At 36.2% G+C, this 22,276-nt stretch overlaps 1 protein-coding gene across 3 annotated transcripts in view; it reads right to left on the bottom strand.

The window, feature by feature from the left end:
- LOC144970510 (short transient receptor potential channel 7-like) overlaps positions 1-17,653 on the bottom strand; it is a 102,280-nt gene extending 84,627 nt beyond the window's left edge. Inside the window, exon 1 of one of the 3 annotated variants that reach the window (XM_078910230.1) lies at positions 17,089-17,653. The gene's annotated coding sequence lies outside the window, so the exon portion shown is untranslated. The remainder of the gene's footprint in view (positions 1-17,088) is intronic. The other 2 variants (XM_078910228.1, XM_078910226.1) reach the window with 2 other exon arrangements.
- Positions 17,654-22,276: the final 4,623 nt, after the last annotated feature.

Below are 22,276 nucleotides of genomic sequence, written 5' to 3'. Positions count from 1 at the left end.
GCGGACACCCGAAGTTATAGCCTTCGCATCTCAATGTCTTCCAATGACCACACAGCGAGAGTAATTGTAAAGATAACTGTTGCATGAGTTGTAAATACCATATTGCAAAATAAATTAGGTAAAATATAATTTATCCATTATCAGACTTTATTTGTGTGTTTGGCCAAGATTTATGTTACCTTGTCATTCGTTCCAATTCGGACACCGTTGTTTCAATTCTGATACCCCTTTGACAATTGAGACAAAAATGCGACTAAATTTGAGCTAAAGTAAATGTCAAACGGGCTTCCCTTCACAATTTGGTGGATTGGTTTGATATTTGTTTAAAGCGTGGAAGTAACGGAAAAGGATTAATGACTACACAAAAATATTGATTAGACGATCTCAAAAATCTATGATAATAATAATAATAAATGAACATTTATATAGCGCTTACGCCGAAGCTTCGAAGCGCTTCACATTGACTATCAGTAAAAAGCATTACACAGTGCAGATTCAGACATACGAACAAAAGCTCACACGCATCCAATTACACATACACACTCACACACACACACACACACACACACACCCATATACACACTGTACATAAATATATTACTTACACAAACACACACGTATATATATATATATATATATATATATATATATATATATATATATATATATATATAAAACTAATCACCACTACACAGCGAAACAACTTTAGTTTGGAGTTTTCTACGGACATTGCAAATGGATTATGCCGACTGAGGAAGTGTAAGGAACACAGAAACGAGTCGTCTCGGCAAAAAAAATGTGAGTGAAAATTTACATTATATATATATATATATATATATATATATGTGTGTGTGTGTGTGTGTGTGTGTGTGTGTGTGTGTGTGTGTGATACTGGCTACAGTACGACGAGATGAGACTTCATTCTAAAATATAATAATTTAAGTTGATTGTTTGCACAGAAATCCAATATTTTATTCTGAAGAATCTTCAAATTAAGTAAGAACTGTTAAATTTAAAATTTAAAATAAACCACCAAAAACGACAAAACATTGCAAATCGAAAAACTCTTTTTGAATTGCAACAGCGGGGTGTCTGAATTGGAACAACTTGGTGTCTGAATTGGAACAACTTGGTGTCTGAATTGGAACAACTGTGTGTTTGAATTGGAACAACTTGGTCTCTGAATTAGAAAAATGATGTGTCTGAATTAGAACAACTTGATGTCTGACTTGGAACAAGTGGTGATTTAGTAGCAAACGTTTTCAAGATCTATGTTAATAGATAAATCGAGATAGGAGGCGTGGATAAACTTAGGGTTTTTTTTTTTTTTGGCTTCAGATGATGTTTGACCGCATAAATTTAAAAACAAAGTAAGAAATATCCTTTTCAAGTGTAAGCATTTAGATTGCAAAGGTCGCTAATTTATATTGCTTACCCAATCTTTCGAGTAAGACAAGGATTTAAAAAAACCCGATTTCATTAGATGAAACAAAAAAGGAATAATACCGATATACCATGCAGGATAGCGTGGCTCAGTAGTACGGTCTTTGCTTCGTACCCGAAAGTAACCAAGTTCGATCACCCGCAAATGCTCTCTGTCATAATTCTAATTAGATTTAGGCTCAAAGCGCTTTACAAGGGGTCCCTGACCAACAGCAGCAGTTAACACGTAGACGAGATATGACGCATGTTTGGCGATATTAATTTTTTTCGGACTGAGACAATGCTGTTAACGACCAGGTACTCGTTTTACACCTAGTACGGTTTGAGAATGTGAGTAAAGATTCCTTTTCCAAGGATTCAACAATGAGACGAGCGAGACTCGACCCCAGGACCTACTGATCCGAAAGCGGGTGTCATACCACTAGACCACATAGCCGCACATCCTATCCTATACGTTTTCAGGATTTCGTCAAGTTTATCTTGACACCTTTACGATTTTAAAACTACTGAACTAAATGCCCAAAAGGGAATTTAAAGTGAAAGTGACCAGAACTCTACCAGTTTCACTTTTGTCACTTTTGAGAAAGTATGGACATTCCCCTCATTCAGATATAGAACGTAACCAAATTCTAACAGTTTTTAAAACTAAAAATCAAATTCTGAGCATCTAGTTCAAAATAATACTGTATCAAGGTGGTAGCTCACGCATTTCAGATCCTTGTAAATTCAAAATTCACTTGCTGACATCTGAATAAATCCGCCATGGTACCAGATTGAGGCGGTTGGACACAAAATAACATTTTCTTCACAATTTATCTGGCAGTTTTCCAAAACAATATATATATTTAGCTCCTGATTTTTTCTCCCCAACAATGCTGCATAGCCTACGCCGCTATGGCCTTGTACATGCTGAATAATGTTACAATAAAGCACCTATTTAAAGGATTTGCCAGAAAACTCGTTCTTAAAATATCGATCGATTAAAATGACCCTAAATTTAGCAAAACCTCTCAAACGTGGGAATTCGCGAAGTCCAAGATTTGAACATTTTTGCCGAGATGAGGGTCATTCTTATCTATCGATATCTAAAGGGCGAGTTTTCTGGCCAAAAAAATTAAATATGCGTTTCTTTCACATCATGCCAAAAACTACAGCATATCCACTAATTATCCTTAATTTGAACCAATCCAACAACAGCCAAGGTTTTTAATATTCCTATTATCCCATTTTTGTAGTTGTAACAGATTCTGGTGTGATAACGATTCCGGTTTTTTTCTTAAAACAAACATGATATTAACGGCGATTTTCTTCACCTATTGTCGAGTTCTTTCGGTAGAACATGACAAATTTTATTCTGAGAACTTATTATTTATTTATTATATTTTAAGGGTTTTACGGCGCTTCCAACACATTTAGCTCATATCAGTGCCAGTAAATAGCAAGAACATGGGATGGTAAAAGCGTCTAGAATTAAAATTATAATTACCCAAATGAAGGTAAAACACAGGGGAATCGGTTCAAATAGGAAACAGATGAAGATTCCAAGAGCACACTATCAATATACTTAATTTGAGATCACCTAAAAGTCTCATCTAGACACAAGCACAGGTCCCCACAAAGAGGAATAAACTTAAATGTTTACAAATCATAAATAATATGTAAACAAAACATAACACAGTGCATAACATATAGATATGAAAAAGAAAATCTCCAAATCTATAAACTCCAGATCTATAAAACTATAAATTTGAATGTTTCCCTCTCAGCCAGGGTATCCGGCCCGGGCCAGGACAAAGCCAAGTAATCGCATTCCAAGACAAAGACAGAAAGCAAGTTAGAAAGCAGATAATATAAGGGGATAGAAGACACAATAAGTACCTCCCTGCCCACTATGGGAGGTCACGAACCCCACCAAGATTCTTAGAAAGTTTTTTTATAACCTCAGGAATGAGAGACATCCAATGTCTGTAGTCACTTTACCAGTTGACTTTTATCTTCTTCTTATATATACATACAGACTAAACATAGGCATATGGGTATTGACCTTAAAGTTATTGGCTTAAAAAGGATAATTTAAGACCTATACTTGGATAAATAAATATGAGTAAAAGTAATCAATAAAACAAAAAATGAATAGATTATTGTTTATAAAAGTTAATAAACAAGTAAAAAAGAAAAAAAAAATAACTATCTAACTCAATTAATAAATATATATTTTTATAAAAAACTTGATTTGATATGAATTAGAAACCCTGGTACATTCATAATAATCAATACTATTTACATAGTCGCTACCCACCCAGATTCTTAGAACTTCATCATCGACCTATGTATGATACTAAGTTGCAGAATATTACGCTCTCGTCTGGTCTCACTCATCTCACTCTAAAACAATGAGACACCCAAACTGAAGGACTCCATGGTTGGGAACGATCTCAGTATGCACCCTAAAAAAGTACACCAGCATCGTAGCTGTCTGTAACGATCCCACCAACGTCGAGAAGTGGCAACCCCCCCCCCTCCTCCCGAAAACAAACAAACAAACAATTCTATATTCGATATCTTTTTTCAACACCCCTCTTAAAACCTGATAAAGAACTGCTCCTAAAATAAACTTTGAGCTTATATATAGTACAATATGCACTTTACAAGTGGTCCCTTGAGCAGCAACACTCTGCTGGAAAAAAAAATTAATATCGCCTAACAGGAGTCATGTCTCGTCCTACATGTTAAGTGTTGCTGCTCTAGGGACCACTTGTAAAGTGAATATTGCGCTATATAAAAGTTCAAAGTTTATTTTAGGAGTAGTTCTTTACCACTGCATGGAGGGATGATTGGCACCAAAAACTCCACAAAGGAGGAGACATTCTTGAAGACCGTACTGAAGTCCCACTTCCAGGCTTCAAAACATTGAATAGAAAACGAAGGTACACCTGGACCAGAGTTAGATCAAGACAACATGCCAGAACAACCTCAAAGTTACATTATTGGGGATATGTAAATGTTGCTGCTCGAAGCTTGAAGAAATAAATAACAATGTGAAATCGAATGTAAACTTCAATTTAATGAACGAAAACAGATAATTTGGACGTTTCGGATTTCCCCTTAACAAAACAGGATGCATGAAACACAACAGATGAATGAGAGAATGTGATATTAGGGCAAGTTTATTATTTGCTCCCTATTTGTTCAATTGGACAACGTGAGTGATTCATGTTGACTTTAGACATCTTGTTTGATGGATTATCTATTCCTTTACGGAATGCCAAGGCGACGGTATCGTGGCGGGAGGGGATAATCTTTTATTATTCTTTACAAGGGTACCTCCCACAAACAACACACATTTGCGCTGCATCTTCTCAACCTGTTCCGCTCTGAGCACCTTTGGGGTAAATAAATGCTCCAGTTCTTTTAATGTATCTTTTACTGGTAGTACTAGTAATAGTGGTGGTGGTGGTAGCAGTGGTAATAGTAGTAGTAGTAGTAGTAGTAGTAGTAGTAGTAGTAGTAGTAGTAGTAGTAGTAGTAGTAGAAGAAAAGAAGAAGAAGAAGTAGTAAGTAGTAGTAGTAGTAGTAGTAGTAGTAGTAGTAGTAGTAGTAGTAGTAGTAGTAGTAGTAGTATTTCGTCACTTTAAGAAAACATTATCGCTATTCTCCTGGTTCTATTTGTTTTTGGCGACATGAAGGCCTACATAATATATCTTGTAAGTGTACATATTACTTACTTACTTACTTACTTACTTACTTACTTACTTACTTACTTACTTACGCCGCCCCTTGGGGCGCCAAACATGAGCCACAAATCTTCGCCATTCTGTCCTGCCATCCATAAGTGTACGCAGCTCCCGGTTGTGGTCCATTCCTGTGTCATCTAGCAGACAGTTAATGTATGTTTTATTCTGCCTGCCTCTGTTCCTGGTTCTTCCAAGTGGTTCCCATAGCATAAGAATGCTTGCAATCTCCCGTCTTCTCTGTTGTATCTTCGAAGTCACTGGGGGGAGGTCACCGTAGAGCTCTTCATAGTGTATATATATATGTCTGACATCCGAACCCACTTACTTAACATTGTTGTAATGGACAATATTTTGCGTCAATTTTTTTGTTGTTGAGATTTTCATTACAACAATGGGTCCATACGGAATTGGGTTATCGGATCTGCAAATGAGTTATACGTAGGTGTTTAGTTATTATCCTATGGGACTTTTGTGTATTCCCCCTACCCTTGTTTTTTTGTGGTGTTTTTAAAAATGTTAATTTGAGGGTTGGGGGGAGGGGGGTGTGGAGAGGGGTTGGTTACTTTTTATTATATTAGTTCCCTTGTAATTATGTTATTACCGACTTGAAAATCAATTAACCATAAATTTTGACGATAACTAGATTATTTTTCTAGTATTCTTCAAATTACCTAACATTCGGGTCACCTCATATCAAACATTACAAAACCGATATGTTATCGCGCGCTTTTTATATCACAGTAATAAAGCAACGTATGAACTCCACATCACAAAACTGCCGTACTATTGAAAAACACATATTTATAAATTTAGCCAGAAAACTCGTCCTTCAAAATTACCATCGTCTTAGCAAAAACTTATGCGAAGTGCCAGGTTTGAATTCGTTTTGCTAAGACGAGGGTCATTTAAATCGATCGATATTTGAGGAACGAGTTTTCTGGCCAAATTTCTAAATATGTGTCTTTCCAGAGCACGACAGAACAGCCATGTTATGTTTCAGCCTTAGTTGTCGCTAATCATAAGCCACAGATGGTAGGTATTGCAGGAAACAATTATCGTCTAATTATTTAGCTTTATGGTATTGCTATAATAATAGCAACAAAAATAACCATACTTCTCATCAACATTAATTCAAAGCGATCAAACCAGAGCTTGGCTACATCGGAATTTGATAACCATTAAATGAGACCTAGTTTACCAGTTATTAACCTAATTAGCATCGCTCTATGAGTTACTAATATCAGAGATGCTAACTTGAAATTTAAAAACAATTCGTCGTTTCCAAGAGAAAAAAAGAAGAAGAAAAAATGTCACTATAAACAGCTTTAGAAATAAATCATTTGTTCTCAGCATGGTCCAAAAATGCTCCATTATCTTGAATATTATAGTTTCTAAGAAGCTAGACTTTCCTTCTCAACAAAAATGTATTGAGTCAAAGAGACATAATATATGCAGATCTTTAGCTGGAGCCTAAAGATTCGTATTTCTACGATTTATTTTTAGTACTAGGCAGGTCTGCTACTATTATACCACTCTATCAACTCGAGATATTTCCAGAGCAAACTGTGAAAATGATATTTTTTATGATTACAAGTGCCATAATTGGATGCAGAGCTACATGACGCTGTGTAATACAGTACATTTAAAACTCATTATTTCTATCATTTGACTTAATTCACTTAGTAGTTTAGTAGTGTCTCCCGCTGCTATGGTCGGTAGATCTAACAGCCTCGGCACGTGGCCATCGTAGCCAACTTATCGCCCGACACTTGAACCGTAGCCATCGTATAGTTATAGCCTGACACTGACCAAAAAATGACGTCAAAATGCGAGTCTTTTGCCACAAAAAAAAAACAAAAACAAAAAACAAAAAAACAACAACAACAACAACAAAAACAAAACACAAATAAAAAAAACAACAACAAAAAAAAAAAAACAACCCAAAAAACAAAAACAAATCGTGAGTTGTATTCAATAGTTCAACCAATGAAATAACTTGTTTCCTTGACAACTCACTAGGCGATCGACAAACTTAAAAAATGACGTCAAACTGCCAGTCCTAGGGGGTTCTAGTATCAGGCTATATTATGTTAAAGATGGCTAAGCTTGAACCCACTAGGACTTATAGTTTGACGTCATTTTTGAGGGGTTTTTTTTCACCATCTAGTGAGTTGTCGTCTGTAGTACTCAAGGAAACAAGTGCTTCCATTGGTTGACTTAGTGAATACAACTCACGATTCGTTTTCTTTTGTGGTCAAATACTTGTCTTTTGACGTAATATTTTGGTCAGAAGGGCTTCGTATCTCCGATGTGATTTATAAACTTCCACGATCTGTGATTAATTCGCTTCAACAGTCATGACGCCACTTCCCTCGTAATGACGCATGGTAACTTAGTAACTGGCTCTAAACTATCGGAACAATGGCGGACACCCTTATGAAATATTTCTCCGACGAGCATAAAAGCGTATCCAGATGAAAAAAAAAACCATTATAAATCTGATTGTGTTTTGACTTTTACACATTCTGATCACAAGACATATGAAAAGTTCTAGTCAGCATGAAGAATAAAATGTACCAATTTTCTTTGTTTAGAACCAAGATTGCCGCCGTTGCTGGGCGACGTGACTTCAGACTATTGAATGCTATGCGTTTAATAAATAAACTCACACCATCCGCCAGACGGATATAACGTGCCAACACACATAAAAAAAACGTAAACTTAACCTCAAACGTTTATAGCCAGATAGATACAATTTAGTGAGAACTACTCATAAGAATGGCTGAATAAAAACAATAACAAACAGCCAAGTGACGTCAATTCCGTTCCTTATATTATGTAGTCATTGATCTGTTGTTTTTTATTTAATGCATTTATCTTTTTATTGTTTTGTTGTTGTTGGCTGAAGAAGGATTTTGAGCCTGAAACGTTCCGTGTTTATATTTTCCTCTTTTTTTTTGAAGCTGTTATATTCATTTTTTGTTTATTACTTTTTTTTTACAGCCCATGGGTTCTAGCAGCTTTGTATTATTTATCAAATTGATTGACGTTTCCAACGTAATTGAATCGATGTCAACATGCAATCATGGTATCTGTCTTACCTTGACATATTGTCGAATTGTAGTGAGAACTGAATTAGGTTCATGGAAGAAGAAAAGAAAATTAACTATACTTAATTTACCTTCAGGCAATAGCCCGCATAAACTATACAATAAGCAAATAATCAATATATAACGCAACAAATGGTTGGTACTCCAGTTAAAATGAGTACTGTTGACAAGTCGGTATAATATGCTCCAGGCGCCTGAGATTAAGGATTAAGGATTATTACGTATTATCATATTGAATTAAATACTAATTGTTTCATTATGTGTATCAATGTTGAAGTTTTATTGAGTAGAATAAATCATGTAGTATGTTTGAGAGGTGAAAAACAATTTGTGATGTATAAAAAACATTAATTTGAAAGGTAAGCGTCCATTTCACCGTAACTAATGTTATGATTTTCCTAGAAAGGACACCTAGATAACCACGCCTCCCGGACAGTCGTCAAAAAGTAAACAGTGGCAATGCCTGGTGAATATATCAAACTACACGGGTCTTACGAGCAATAGAATGTGTCTAAGTAAAATACCCATTGCTGATCAATAGAACCAACACAGAAAACTATGTAAATTTAATCGTTTATTATAATATTTCTCGAAAAAATCTTGCGATAACTATTCACCCATTTGGCGGTATAAAACAATAACAATGATCAGAGAGAGAGAGAGAGAGAGAGAGAGAGAGAGAGAGAGAGAGAGAGAGAGAGAGAGAGAGAGAGAGAGAGAGAGAGAGTTCGATTTTATTCACGTTATTGTTTATAAAGAACCAACTATGTTTGTCCGAGCACGTGTGAAGGTGTGTCACAATTTCTATGATTCGATTGGTCAAAAATCTACTGGTTAATTGGTAAAGTCGGGGCAATAGAAGTAAAGAGTTCTTACATTTGAGAAATCTTAAGGGTCTTACTAATCTGTCGGTAGTTGAGATGGATTCGATATGGCCAAAATTAGAAAATCGTGTTTTTGTCAGGGTTAGGCAGAGAATTTGGACCGGCTGCGTGTCTCGCAAAGGGAAGAGCGTCCTTATTGGACTGTGAACGTGCCTTACTCAAAGCTGCTGGGAATCAACAGCATAGAACGGTGTGACAAGGGCTAGAATTAGAGACAAAATGCACAAGAAATAATCCAAATAACATCTTAAGCTTTTCACGCCAAGTATGGACGAATACTGTGGAACCTGGAAATAAATAACGTTATGGCCAAAAAGTTCATCCTTCAAATATCGATCTATTACAATGACCTTCATCTTGGCTAAAACTCTCAAACCTGGGACGTCGCGAAGTCCGATGTTTGAGTGTTTTTGCCAAGTTGAGGATCTTTCTTGTTAATGAATGTTTGAAGAATGAGTTTTCTGGCCAAATTTTTTTGAATACGGGTATTTTCAAGAGTGCTGGCAGAATAACATCTGGGCGTAGGCGTAGGCGTTTCGTGTCAAGACGGTAACAATACTGTGACGTCATATTCTCCCCGCTTCCGATTTTCTTTTTCTTTTTCAATAGTGGGATGCGGCTATGTTCTCTCTCTCTCTCTCTCTCTCTCTCTCTCTCTCTCTCTCTCTCTCTCTCTCTCTCTCTCCTCCATACCATTATATTTTAATATTATAATCTCAGGTGCATATATATATATATTTTTTTTTTTTTTAATTTTTTTTTTTAAAATAATTATGCCTTTTGCGCCATGATATCATAAGATATCGTCGCCTAGCCTTCCACGAAGGAATATAGATAACTCATCAAACAAGATGTCTGATGTCAACAGGAATCACCCATGTTGTCCAAGTGAGCAAGTTGAGGGTAAATAATCTTGCTCAAGGAAAAAAACCGAAAGTGCCTCAAGCGGGGCTCGAACCCAGGTCATCCGGATCACAGTGCAATGCCTTAATCACTCGGCCACGTCTCTCTCTTCGTATCACTTCTAATGGCCTATGCAGTCCACCAGACTCATAACATAACGTTGTACAACTTCTTCTCCATCGTCGATTCCACTAATGACCTGTGTGATTCAAGGACCTGTGCCAGTAGCTTACTGGTATTCATAATTGATTGCAAGTTTATGAGACAATACAACAACAACAACAAAGTATCGTATCCGATAAGACCAGCCAGCGCTGTAAAATATAACTGACATAAATTATGCAGCACGATTTCATTGCGTTCAAACTGTCATTGTACAGTTATATATATAATATATATATATATATATATATATATATAATATATATATATATATATATATATATATATATATGTGTGTGTGTGTGTGTGTAAATCCAGGCAGTACTACCTCAAACTTATACAATCATTAACGACTGGAAACACCTCTAACCCTCTCCTTACCACCTTCACCATTTGTTACGACACAATATACATTTTTCTTATTAAGATTTATTTTGTACATCACAAACTTTGAAGAATGATCTTTGTTTCATTAAGAAGGACATAAAGTTGTTTTGTAGAGAGATTGTTTGAGTTTTAAAAAACAAACAATTTTTCTGCTGGTTAAGCCTGCCATTTGGGGAAAATACTGAAAATGATCGTTAAGATGAGATCACAATTTCAAGGTAGATTGATCGAAATCTGAAAATTAAAGATTTCAAACTTTCTAACTGCTAGAATGCTTTGATGTTTTTATATGGCTCGAATGCTAAATCATTCAAAACCATTCAAAAAGCAGTTAGGAATCATTTCAGCATTTGTGTCGTTTTGTGGTCTTATTGTTTGTCTTTCTAACCGGTAGGTTCCTGGTTCGAGGCCACTCTGAGCGTCGCAAATTTGTAATTGGAGATGACTCTTCACTCAAAATCACTGACTGTAAATAGGCTTCAGCAGTCGTGGCGTCACTTTCCCCGTAATGACGCATAGTAACTTAGTAACTATCGGGAAAATGGCGGACGCCCCTATGAAATACTTCTCCGACGAACATAAAAGTGTATCCAGGGGAGAAAAACATTATAAATCTGATCATATTTTGACTTTTATACATTCTGATCGAATGACATGTGAAAAAGCTATAGCCAGCATGAAGAATAAAAAGTATCGAATTTCTTTATTTAGAACCAAGCTGTTCGTTGCTGGGTGGAAGTGACGTCAGACTTTTGAATCATATTGGATGCACTCTTAAGTAGATATGGCTGGTTACAGCGTTGTATCTGTCATAATAATGTTGTAATAGTACCTCATAGTCGTCATGTCGTCTCATCCTATGTCTTAGGTGTCGCTGTTGGCTTGGGATCCCTTGTTTAATACTTTGAGCATATTTAGTAGATATTGCTTTATAATTAAGCTCAAGTTAGTAACAAAATCATTAATCTCTGAAACAATCGATTAATTGCCAAAGGCATATTTGAATCAATGCATTTAGATTTCCCAATAGCTTTTGACATAGTAAACAATAAGGAGTTTTTAACGAGACTTAAACGGTACAGAATATCAGGACTTTGTTGGATTCATTTGTTATTTTTATATCAGACCTAAAATGATTGAGCTTTTATTTATCGCAATATCCACTAAATGTGCTCAAATCGTTTTACAAGGGATCCCTGGTCAACAGCAACTCTAACCATGAAGGACGGTGCATGGCGCTGTTAGGCGATATTACAATTTTTTCGCACAGAGACAACGCTGTTATCGGCCAGGTACTCATTTTATACCTGGGTACGGTGAGAGAATGTGAGTAAAGAGCCTTTTCCAAGGACTCAACTATGCGCCGAGCGAGGCTTGAACCCAGGACCTTCCGATCCGAAAGTGAGTGTCATACCATATAGCCGCACTGACCTAAGCAGAAAAAGAAAATGGAATTGTCAAATAAAACATCCATACGGCTATAAGGAACCAAGAGAACAACTTCCACGCCGTAGTTTTTCTCAATTTACTTAATCAACATTGATTATGTGTGCAGCTATCTGCTCTTGTGGTATGACACTCGCTTTCTGACCGGATGGTCCGGGGTTTAAGCATAGTTGAATCCTTTGAAAAGACTCTTTACTCACATTCTCTCACCGTACTAAGGTGTAATATGAGATCCTGGCCGTTATCTGTGTTGTTTCTGACCGAAAAATAATTTGTAATATCGCACAACACGCGTCATATCTCGTTCTACATATTAAATGTTGCTGTTGGCTAGGGATCCCTTGTAAAGCTCTTTGAGCACGTTTAGTGGATATTGCGCTATATTAAAGCTCAAGTTATAAACATCGAACTTCAGTAACAAAGCTAAGGTTGTTTGCAGATAATAATAGTTTCTTATAATTTTGAAAAATTAGGGGTCCCGATAGCTCAGTTGGTAGAGCAGCTTCACACGTAAAGGGACCGAGATCGATCCCAAATGCAGTCGAGATCTTTTTTTTTTATCTGACCGCCTTCCACCCAGCAGTGATTGGGTAGCTTTTAGATATGGCGGAAAGTACTTTGCGATAGACTAGTGTCTTATCCAAAGGGTAGCAAGCAATTGTTATTGTCCGTTTCACCCTATAGAAACCAGGATAAACTTCGGCTCCATCGGAACGAATGGCTCTGAAGAACTTTATATTGACAATTTGAAACAATCACAAACTTTTACAAACATTTCTAGAGACTCTTTGTCAACGATAAAACAAAATAGAAATATACCAATTCCTCTCGATAAATGCAAAGTTATGAAAATTGTAAACAGGGCTAAACCAACAAATCAAATTATGTTATTCATGAGCGATATCAAAAAGAAACTAAACTTGTAAAATGTCTCGGGGATATTATTGATCACCAACTTCATTGACCAGATAAAAATAAATTATGTATGTCCTCGTAAGAATGTTAATTTCTTCGTGTATTGACTCCAACGAACAGACACAAGAAGCTTCCTAAAATCGATTAAAGAGAAATGTTATAAATTCTGATGAAAGCAAAACCGGACCGACATCGGCTGTCCAGTTTAGGGTATAAGTTTTTCTTCTTTCTTTTTATCCTCGCATTTTGCAGGGTTGCGATAATGATGAATGCTACATCTCCATAGTTTAGGGCTAAATTATAAACATTAAATAGTTAAAAATGAAAAACAGGGTTTTCAAAAAATGCAATGAGGGCTTTACAATTGGATTCAATAGTCTGATATCACGTCTCCCAGCAACGGCGGCCATCGTGGTTCTAAACAAATAATCGGTACTTTTTATTCTTCATGCTGGCTAGAACTGTTCGTATGTCTTGTGATCAGAATGTGTAAAAGTCAAAACATGATCAGATTTATGTTTTTTTCTTCTCTTGATACGCTTTTATGCTCGTCGGAGAAATATTTCATAAGGGCGCCCGCCATTCCGATAGTTTAGAGCCAGCTACTAAGTTACTATGCGTCATTACGAGGGAAATGACGTTAGGACCGTTGAAGCGTATTGAGATTACACATTTACTATTAATGAAAAAAATGATAATTACAACAATTAGGAATGTTACCTAGCATGTATTACTGGCGAGTGCGAAATAATTACTTTGTACTGTATGATTAAATAACCCTTTGATGGTAAAACAGGAAGTACCAGATAATAGTCAAATTAAATGTCAGCCGAAAATAGATAATCAGAAATTATTTATTGGTATGGTATGAACTTGTATACAACTGTCTACATTTTGTCGATACCTGTAAAGGTATAAAAGGGAAGTACCAGATAATAGTCCAATCAAATGTAAGCCGAATATAGAAATAGTTTATGGGAAATTGTTTACTGGTATGGTATAAACTTGTAGACAACTGTCTACATCTTGACTGGTATGGTATAAACTTGTAGACAACTGTCTACATCTTGACTGGTATGGTATAAACTTGTAGACAACTGTCTACATCTTGACTGGTATGGTATAAACTTGTAGACAACTGTGTACATCTTGACTGGTATGGTATAAACTTGTAGACAACTGTCTACATCTTGACTGGTATGGTATAAACGTGTAGACAACTGTTTACATCTTGACTGGTATGGTATAAACTTGTAGACAACTGTCTGCATCTTGACTGGTATGGTATAAACTTGTAGACAACTGTCTACATCTCGACTGGTATGGTATAAACTTGTAGACAACTGTCTACATCTTGACTGGTATGGTATAAACTTGTAGACAACTGTCTACATCTTGACTGGTATGGTATAAACTTGTAGACAACTGTCTACATGTTGTCGGTACCTTTCTAGATAAAAGTCTTTAAAATTGACTGAGTTAGGCCCACTCGAAGAGGAGAGTCTGTAGAAAATGGATTTGAGAAAAACGACGCCATGCTACATACACAAAAAATTATTTCAACGTGCTAAGAGACCTAGGAATAAAAATCAAAATGTTTAAAGCGCAAATTTTATTCAATCGAAGATAAAGCGTTTTTCACGTGTAGTAACCGGGATAAACCCTGTTTCCATGGGCCTAGTAACCGAGTTTGGAGAACTAAAGATATCTCCCTTCTACTCAAGCTAAGACTTTTCAACTCAAACGTAAAATATATCCTACTGTATGGATGTGAAACTTCACAGGCATGTATAAGAAGGGTACAGATTTTCGTAAACAGGTGCATGCGTAAGCTACTCAGAATAAAATGGATGGATATAATTAAAAATGAAGAAGTATGGAAAAGAACACAGCAGAAACCAGTGGGAGAGGTAATAGGAAGAAGACTATGGAGGTGGATTGGACCTTTGAAAGAATGACTCCACTATAACAAAGCAAGTATTGGACTGGAACCCTCAGGGCAGAAGATCAAGGGGACGGCCACACGGAGAGGAATTAAAGAAGCTGATATACAGAGAAATGATAAGACATGCAATGAGATTTTTAAAAAAAGTTAGCCCAGGATAGAGAAGGATGGAAACTGTTTGTCTGTGGCCTATACCCTGACCCAGGGTGAAAAAGGCAATGATGATGATGATGATGAATGGTTCTGAAGAATGACTTTTTAATACAGCAATGGCCAATCTCAAAAGTAGTAGTCCTTCATAGCCATCGGGCCAGTGGATCCGGGATTTATCCCGCCCGGTTTCTATAGCGTGAAACGGAAAATAGGAATTGCTTTCTAAACTTTGGATAGTAAGTACGCTAGTCTATCGCAAAGTACTTTCCGCCAGATCTAACACACCCAGCTACCCAATCACTGTTGGGTGGACACAAAAGTACTTCCATCGAAATCTGAATCGTCGCCTTAGAGTGCAATAGAAATGCTGACGAAATGGCCCAGTAAGATTTCAAACCTTTATCCTTCGTGTAATGCTGGAGATATTTTCATTCCTTTCCCCAAATGCTCAAGAATCATGGAATAACTTACCTGTTGGTATAAATGAAAAATAATCCTTTAGAGTCAATAGACCTATAGAGCCGGAGTTTATCCCGGTTTTCTAGCGTGAAACACAAGGGGACATAATAGCAGGTCCGATAACCGAACGCAATTATGGGCTTGATTCAAAATGGCTGTAATGGACAATAATATTATAAGTTGGTTTGAGAGTATGTATTTCCATTACAACAATGATCCCCATAATTTGGGTTATCGGACCTGCAGATAAGCTCATGCTTAAATTAGCAATAACAACTGCTTGCTACTCTTTGGATAGGATTTTAGTCTATCGCAAAGTACTTTCCGTTAAATATAATAGACCCAGTTATCCAAAAATTGCAGGGTGGATAGAAAAGAGAGAGAGAGAGAGGAGAGAGAGAGAGAGAGAGAGAGAGAGAGAGAGAGAGGAGAGAGAGAGAGAGGGGGGGGGTGTCAGAAATAATTATCGACTGGGCTATCTGACCCTTTCGTGTCGACAAGTGCTTATACTGGATCAACCTTCTCTACTTAACTCTGACAATGTTTACTATAACTAACTACTAATAAACTATACTACTACTACAACTACTACTATACTACTACTACTACTATACTACTACTACTACTATACTACTACTACTACTACTACTACTACTACTACTACTACTACTACTACTACTACTACTACTACTACTACTAACTACTACTACTACTACTACTACTACTACTACTACTACTACTACTACTACTACTACTACTACTACTACTACTACTACTACTACTACTACTACTACTACTACTACTAACTACTACTACTACTATTACTAACTACTACTACTACTACTATACTACTACTACTACTACAAACACTACTACCTACTATTACTACTACTACTACTTACTACTACTAACTACTACTACACTACTACTACTATTACTACTACTATACTACTACTACTACTACTACTACTACTACTACTATACTACTACTACTACCAATACTACAATACTACTACTACATTAACTACTACTACTACTACTACTACTACTACTACTACTACTACTACTACTACTACTACTACTACTACTACTACTACTACTACTACTACTACTACTACTACTATTACAATAACTACTACTACTTCGCGATGTCCCAAGTTTGAGAGTTTTTGCGAAGATGAAGTAGTTCATTTAAATCGATCGATATTAGAAAGACGAGTTTTCTGTTCAATTGTTTAAATATGGATTTTTTCCTGAGTACGGCAGTATTTATATTTTAGATATTTCAACGAATATCTTTACATTACCAGTGAAATACAAGGATGATTAATTATTTAAAATAACCATACTGTACTTCGAATAAAGTTGCACATTATGTTTATGGCGAAGAAAACTTCACATTGGAGACAGCAAATGGTGACATATAAATAAAAAAAATAAAAAAAATAAAAAAATAAAAAATAATAAATAAATAAATTATAAATAAATAAATAGATGGAGCATGATTACAACATGGGAATTTCATCATTATCTGATGTTTTACTTACGATTTTTAGTTGACACAAAGTCGTATCTCACGTATCCATGAAACACGAAAACATTACAAAATTTCAAATGTTAGGAATATCAATACAAACAAAACTGTTTATACACTTCTTACTTAATGGTTGTATTTACAAAACACTTTGTCATAAAATATATTATATTATCATACTAGAATATTCCTGTACATTTTATATTTGGAATTGGATAAATTGAAGTGGGTTATTTCATCGTCTTTTTTTAATGTAAGCGATAACTAGATAATATAATAGTTTATTTCCCAAGATGTACAACAACCACAGAAATAATCATACATCTGTTCAATTCCAATCCAATGGAATTAGAAATACGCATCATGCATTACAGAGGAATTCATCATCTGACACAATAATTTGACATTCCGTCATTAGATACTTCAATACGAAAGGTTAGAAAAGTTGTATGGTGACTGAGATAGCATCAAAATAACAATTGAGTATAACTAGCATCATGGTCAAAGCGACACCCTTGCACACACTCACACCCATCCATTTCCCCGTCTCTCTCCCCCCCCCTCTCTCTCTCTCTCTCTCTCTCTCTCTCTCACTTCATCATTGCTCACTAACTCACACCCGCTCACTCCCTCTCCATTTTTGTCCACGCGCACAACACCCATTCATAATAATAGAGAGTCGCAGGCCACGTTTGATGGATCGTGAATGCTAAACGAGGACGCGATAATCACTCGCTATTGGCAGCTCTTGTTTTGATCTTGGTGTAACAGTCGGTCTATTTTAAAACTGATTTTATGCCTTTAAGAAAAATACTAACATATGCCAGCCAGATGTAAGGCACAAATACGAGATTGACGTCACTCAGCTCTTTGTTGTCGCTTTTAGCAAGTCATTTTATAATGAATTATCACTAAATTATATCAATCAGACTATATATAAACTTTTAATCTTACATATAATTGTGTGTTTGTACGTCCGGCTGGCGGATGTTGTGAGTTGATTTTAAACAAAACACAATGCATCAATTTTACGGTTCTTTGATATAATAGGCAAAAGAGAATCAAACGTATATGTCTGTCTGCCGTATCGATACTATGTGTTTAAGTAAAATACCCACAACATTCGCCAGCCAGATTAATCATACCAACAGACAAAACTGTGGTAACCTTTAAATTCAAAAGTCTGACAGGTAGAATTTAGTGAGAAGTAATCATTAACAGGCTGGCTGTCTAAGACAATGGCAAAGAGCTGAGTGACGTCAACTTCGTTCTTATATAGATGCTATGCGTTTATTCAGAAAACTCATAACAGCCACCAGCCGGATATTGATGGTATGTGTTTATTCACAAAAAACTCATAACACCCGACGGCCGGATATAATGTACCAAAACATAAAAACCTTATATGTTTATAGTCTGATTGATAGAATTTAGTGAGAATTTATCATTAAAAAAGTAGTCATTCAGAGCCATTGGGCCCACGGAGCCGTGGTTTATCCCGGTTTCTATATCGTGAAACGGACACTAACAATTGCTTGCTCTCCTTTGGATAGGACGCTAGTCTATCGCAACGTGCTTTCCGCCAAATCTAACAGAGTCAGCTACCAATTCACTGCTGGGTGGACAGGGGGGGGGGTGTCCAAAAAAAAACAAACAAACAAACTCGACTGCACCCGGGATCGAGTGCTCTACCAACTAAGCTATTGGGACACCCAATTTATCATAAAAAGGATGTCTAACACCATTACAAAGAGTTGAGTAAAGTAAAGTTCGTTCCTTCGACATGATAGTTAAAGATAAAATTAAATGTGTGCAGCAATTGAATGCTTTTGGGTGAAGCAAGGTGTGCGTTATGATTATTAAGTTATGGATAAAGAAAACATGAGGGAATGATAAACGTTAACTCTGAAAACGATGGGTCTCTTATAGGAAATGCGTTTCAATCAGCGACATCTATAGAGTCCTAGGTTTCAATACATTATGGAATTTTGAGTTTTCTTGTGTCGTGATAAAGTCAAAACCGGTAAGGTTGTCAGTCAATGTTACAGCATACGGCATTCACTATATCATATCTGCCGTCATATTAATAATAATAATAATAATAATAATAATAATAATAATAATAATAATAATAATAATAATAATAATAATAATAATAATAATAATAGATCTTTATTGTCCATAAATATGGCAAATTGTCATTTAGTTACACTTGTTATAACGTTATATGTTGACATTGAACCGATATTTCACTCCTACTTATTTCTCTCTCTCTCTCTCTCTCTCTCTCTCTCTCTCTCTCTCTCTCTCTCTTCCTCTCTTTCTTTCACGCGTGCGATATACACAACATAAACATATTCATGTCATTTTTTTTAGAGCACGACAGTCAATTTAGAGGGGCGAAAAAGTATCTTCTACACGCAATGGGACTTAATTCAGGACTCTTTCATATCAATTCACGTTGTGGAGTTCGCGTGCGTGACATGAGCTCGTATTCGAATTAGCTACGTACCTACCCCCCCCCCCCCCACACACACTCTTTCCCCCTCCCCCAACCATGTAAAATTGTATAATAACCATACCAACATGACACCTTTCTTAGTATTTCCCAGCTTAAAAGAGGTGTCAGGCGGGTCTAGTGAACATAAATTGCTCCTTTATCAACTTCGCCCAATTAAAAAAAAACAAACTTATATTGAAAATTAATTTAGAAAGTTGAGTGGAGCAGGTACTTTTATTGATAATAACAAGAAATGAAGTGAGTAGAGAAATAAATGTCAGATGAGAATAAACAACAGAAGTCGTGACGTCACTCTCTCCTCTCTTCCAGTTCTCCTTGGAAGTTTGTAACCAGCCCTCCGGAGGTACAACAACCAATGAATCGTTTACAAATTGAAATTTAGTAGCAGGATGTGTAGGCACCTCAATTCACTCACCGATAATTATTTTCATGATAATCATAATCTAAGTCCCCTAATCTCAATACGATACTACAATTTTGTTTTTTGTATACTTTATATATAGAGCAGTAAAGTTAGGTGCCCCAAACGTAAACAAAGGTCGAGAAGCACGTGGCAAACCACATGTTCCTGTCTTGACAGCTCACGTTCCAATGTAAATAATAGAAAAAAAATAACCTTTAAAATTTGGCTGTTAGGTGGCAAAAGAAACACATATTCATAAATACTCGATCATGCATCAAATAATGTCTAGATATGGATATTTTATGGAACAAAAGGTAAAATTTTCTAAAATTTATCAAAAGTTACAGTCTATCTATTTTTAGACCAGAGCAAATTATTGCGCTGGTGTGAACAAAACGAGAATTATTCGGAGCCTGATTTTCATAATAATTTAGCCTTATATTATTATTTCTGCAACTGTTAGATTTTATGTAAACATATTTTCAATACTGAAAGTGTATTGCCTACAACTCAAACTACAAAATTGGGAGACCTATATTGTGCGTAAATTATTCCGGTCCCTAACGGAAATCACTAGCAACTTGTTATTGTTTACGTTTGGGGCACCTAACTTTACTGCTCTATAGCCTAATCCAAATTTTAACCTGCATTTTTTTCAACATACCCATGAGTCAATGACACTTTAAGCACAAGGTTATTCAATTATCTACACTTTTTAATCGTTCATTCAACATTCACGACAATTCCTTTGAACGTTTGATGTGCAACATTCGGGAATTGAATTAAAGTCTCTTTCAGTGGTATTTTATGATTTGTCTCCCAGTTTGGTAAAAAAAAAAAAGATTTAAGGAGAAAAATCATGACACAAACGCTTTTGCTCTGTGAAATCACGTGACACGATCCCATAGAATAATAATCAGTATAATGAAATCTAATTACACTAACAACCCCCTCTCCCCCACCCCCACCCCCTTTCCTTTAACCAGTTAATCGCCGAACTCTGAGAATAACACGTTATTAAAAAATTTGCCAGAAAACTCGATTTAAATGACTCTCACTTTGGCAAAAACTCTAAAACCTGGGACTTTAATCAAGACATCGCAAGGTCCCTTGTCTGAGAGATGTTGCCAAGATGAGAATCATTTCAATCGATCGATATTTGAATGCAGGACGTTTTCTGGCCAAATTTTTAAATGCGCGTTTTTCCAGAGGACGGCAGTTAACGAGTACATAATTGATGGCATGTGGAGTGATTAGGCTATAATTTTAACGTTTTATTTCCCCCATATGTATGTGTTTCTACTCTATCATTGAATGGGGTTATATTCTTATGCTATGTTGCATCCGCCCACGAATTTGATCCATTGTCATCAAAGCCTGATGATAATCATCAAGGACACAGTAAAATAAAAGTGCAAGTTTATGTTCCCTATTATCCAGTTAACAGCCAAATTCTGGGAAAACTCATATTTAAAATAATTGGCCACAAAACTCATCCTTTAAATATTGATTGCTTTAATGACCCTTATCTTGGCAAAACTCTCAAACCTGGGATTTCCCATGTTTGAGAGTTTTTGCCAAGATGAGGGTCAGTTAAAACGATCGATATTTGAAGGAAACGTTTTTTGGCCAAATTCTTAAATACGACTTGTTTTTTTTGCTTTTTTGTTTACCGATAGCTCAGTTGGTAGAGCACTTGCTTCACACGTAAAGGGACTGAGATCGATCCCGGGTGTAGTAAAGGATTTTTTTCTGACCCCAATGTCCACCCAGTAGTGATTGGGTAGCTGGGTATGTTAGATTTGGCGGAAGTACTTTGCGATAGACTAGCTCCTATCCAAAGGGTAGCAAGCAATAGCTATTGTCCGTTTCACGCAATAGAAACCGGGATAAACCCCGGCTCTAAGGGTCTAAAGGCTCTGATGCTACTTAGTTTTTAAACTATTTTTTTTTACATAGTTTGGCTGTTTACTGGTTCATTTAACAAATTAGGGAGCATGCACCGGTGTAAGATGAAGATCTGGAAAGGTGTGCATGAAACAGTATCAGACAAAGCAGGAATAAACATGCAACCCATCCCCCCCAAAAAATCAGGTCTGAGATTCGATCCCCGGTCAGGGCAGGGTGACTTTTTGGAACATTTTTTTTTCTTGTAATTTTCTTTCTGTTTTACACACACTTTTTCAAGTTTCCTGTTACAAGTTTAGCATTTTGTGACCAATCATCTCAAGATGGTATTTTATTGGGGTAACCTTATAACTTGATATTGTATTTATT

This window comes from Berghia stephanieae, chromosome 4 (assembly GCF_034508935.2).
Source record: "Berghia stephanieae isolate SIO BIC M18660-M18661 chromosome 4, UCSD_Bste_1.3, whole genome shotgun sequence".
NCBI classification, from domain to species: Eukaryota; Metazoa; Mollusca; class Gastropoda; order Nudibranchia; family Aeolidiidae; genus Berghia; species Berghia stephanieae.
The sequence above is the reverse complement of the archived record's forward strand: the minus strand, read 5'-3'. Positions and strand labels throughout refer to the sequence as shown.